Raw genomic sequence first — 2,966 nt, 5'->3', positions numbered from 1 at the left:
TATGTCCTTACCGTTTAATGGTTTTGTCGTAATAATAAATCTGTATACAGTTAAGTAATTGATTAACTAGATCTGACTCTATAGGGGACGGAGGCAGCCACTGGGCAGTTGTGTCCCTCCACAGCACACTGCTCTGCCAATAATTCCCTCAGTTGGAGAGGGAAGTACACCTGAGCTACATATGTAACATTCTGGCTTCATTGCACAGCTCCCAAGGGAAATTGGGCTGCAGTTACTGAGGAGAAGTTGCTTAGTGTATAGTTCAATCAAACTTAGCCAAAAGTCAAGGGTGGCCCTTGAAAGAAAAAATCATAGGCAGAAATAATACTCAACATTAGAGTATTTGGCAATGAGACTGTTGATAGTAGATTTGGACACTTTCTGTCTCTTAAAATTTGTCCTGGCACTCTTTACAAAGTCAAGACTACAAGACTTTTGATCTGTTTCATCAGTAGTGAGATAATATTGCTTTCAGTGAAATTAAACAAGGGAAAAACTTTGCCTTCTTGAATTTAAGGGAATTTGACTTGGATTCTAATTGATCTGGGAATGACATTCTTAATACCGGGCAAAAACTCATGGCTTGTAAGAATTAAGAGTATTTTATGTTGCAGAATTTGTGGCATCCTCACAGCCCTTTGTTGATGGACTGGCACATAGGAGGAATTTATGTTCAAGCTTCCCCAAAGATGCCAGCTGTCAGCAAATTGGGCACTATTCAAATTGTGTCCTAGGAATGGCTATAAAGCACTTTGAAGAACTGTGGAGGAGGAGGAGGAGCCCTTTGGAGTTCTTAGGCTCTTTGGTGAGGGCAGTGAAGAGTATAATTTAGAAAAGTACCAGAGTGGGAAAGAGAAAATGAGAAAATCATAGATATCTTGAATTTTGGTAATCTGTAATTTAGACAAAATATTCTTTGTTTTGAATAAAATTCTTCATAACTGTCAAGAGATAAAATCTTTGCCTTTATGCTGAATGCAACACATCTGTGCATTGCTGAGGTTTGCTTTAATTTTTTTTAAGTGGGGGGAAGGAAAAAGGAAGAGAATCCCCTTTAGGGACTTAGAAATTCATGTTTGGGTGTCCCAGAGAATTTACCCAGAGTCCAGAACAAAAGGTCCCTTTAGTGCTATTTTGTGAGCTGTAATCAACTGTCTCCTGAGCTTTTCTGCAGACTCAACTTCCTGCTCTTTTTTTACCACCATCCTCTGAAGCCAAAAGCTCCTATTGCAGCTGTGTGCAGCAGAATCTTACTAAGACCTCATTTGATTAGCCATTACAATCATAAGGGATGGATTCAATTACATAGCTCCTAACATCTGAATGATTCTCATGCTTCCTAAAGAAAGATTTGAGAAAGTCTCAGTGAGCATGTCTACACGTTCATTAACACACTGTAATTACGGTGCATTAAGTTTAGTGCCTGTAATAACAGGTTCTAACTTAATGTGCCGTAATTGGCACTACTGCGCATTAGTTCAGATGAACACTTTTTATGTGATGCTTAATGTGCATTGGACTAAAGCTACTGTGCATTAGCATATTAGCACAGTTTTTGCCAGACATGCTTATGCACAGTTGAATTAGTCCAGTGCACGTTAGTGTCTCACCCATTAGCACCTACTTTTGGCTCATGCTCCTCCGTGAAGAAAAATCTTTTCCTGTTTGTTCTGTGTATTGTCTGCAATAAACGCACCAAATAAAGGAGAAATTATTGCCTCTATATATCACCTGTGCTTCAGCAAACAGAAGAAATGAGAGGTGTGCACAGCAATTAATTGATTTCAACTAAGTGATAGGGAAAATTATTATTTGCAAAACAAATAATACACATAGTAAGTGCCTAGTAGGATAGATGGATAAAAAAGATATCTGGTCTATATGGTAATATCATAGCTGTGAGACTATCTCTTGTGTAGTTTGATTGGACTTTGATCTCACAGTTCATGTCATCAGCAGAAACTGGAAAGTCATAATCTAGTATATTTTTCTGTTACACAATTCATAATTAATCTATGGAATTCATTGATCCAAGATATTTTGGGGACCAGAAGCTAAGTAGGATTTAGAAAGGGATTATAGTTTTATATTCTAACTGAACAAAAATATTAATCAAATCCTTTAAAACTGCATAAGGGCAAAATACAAACACAAAAACCCTTAAAAGGAAGGAAATAATTGGGTAAGGGCATCTTATTTATAATGTCTTGCACCCATGCAACATAAATACTCAGTGTCGCTGGTAGGCGTTGTAGGGCTTAGCCCTTTCTTGGTTGGTGCCTCACTCCTCAGCAACGTCAGAGTGAGATCCGAGTTTGGCACCACTGTGGTGGTTTGGGTGCTGCTCTTACTTTCCTGCCACGTCTTTGATGTTCTTTTGATCTTTTTGTGGGAGGCAGTTCCCTGTAGATGGCCCAAGGGGATCTCAACCCTGGGTTTCTTTGTGGAGCTCCAACTTCCCCTTTACCCCAGCCTTACCACATCCATGGCCTGGGCAGACACTGCTCAGCCCATGTCTTTCTCCTGGATGATCTCGCCTCATCCACGCTGCCCACCTTGATGGGTCGGGCTTTCTTGACCGTCAGTCCTCCCAAGGCTGTCCCTTGTCTTCGGGGCGGCTCTCGGGCAACTAAACCTGCCCTATCCAGGGTTAACTGCAACTGTGAAAACTAACTGAAAATGGTCAACGTCTGCCAACGGGCTACTGGGTTTTCATCTCCCAGGACACTTGGTCATGTGGGGGACTCGTCCGTCCTTCCCAACCTAGTAGGCATGGGGATGAGCAGCCGCCCTGTGCCCAGCCTCTGTCAGCCCTCTTGGCACAACCTCCCTTGGGCCCAGCTGACCTGTGGCTGGGCTGTCCTGGTCCCACCAGCTGGTGTCATTTGCTCCCCTCTCCCGAGGGGTCCATGATTCTCTGCACCTCTCTCACTGCCCACCATGTAGGGGTGTCCGCCATCTCTCGG

The 2,966-nt window shown here is 42.3% G+C and overlaps 1 long non-coding RNA gene across 1 annotated transcript in view; it reads right to left on the bottom strand.

Moving 5' to 3' along the window:
• Positions 1-2,709, bottom strand: part of LOC109290894 — a 23,860-nt gene extending 21,151 nt beyond the window's left edge. The window contains exon 1 of the long non-coding RNA XR_002095707.1: positions 2,699-2,709. This is a non-coding gene — a long non-coding RNA (uncharacterized LOC109290894). The remainder of the gene's footprint in view (positions 1-2,698) is intronic.
• Positions 2,710-2,966: the final 257 nt, after the last annotated feature.

The sequence above is a fragment of the Gavialis gangeticus genome, unplaced genomic scaffold, assembly GCF_001723915.1.
Source record: "Gavialis gangeticus isolate Ggan-Ray unplaced genomic scaffold, GavGan_comp1, whole genome shotgun sequence".
Classification (NCBI taxonomy): Eukaryota; Metazoa; Chordata; order Crocodylia; family Gavialidae; genus Gavialis; species Gavialis gangeticus.
This window is presented reverse-complemented; position numbering and strand designations above follow the sequence as displayed.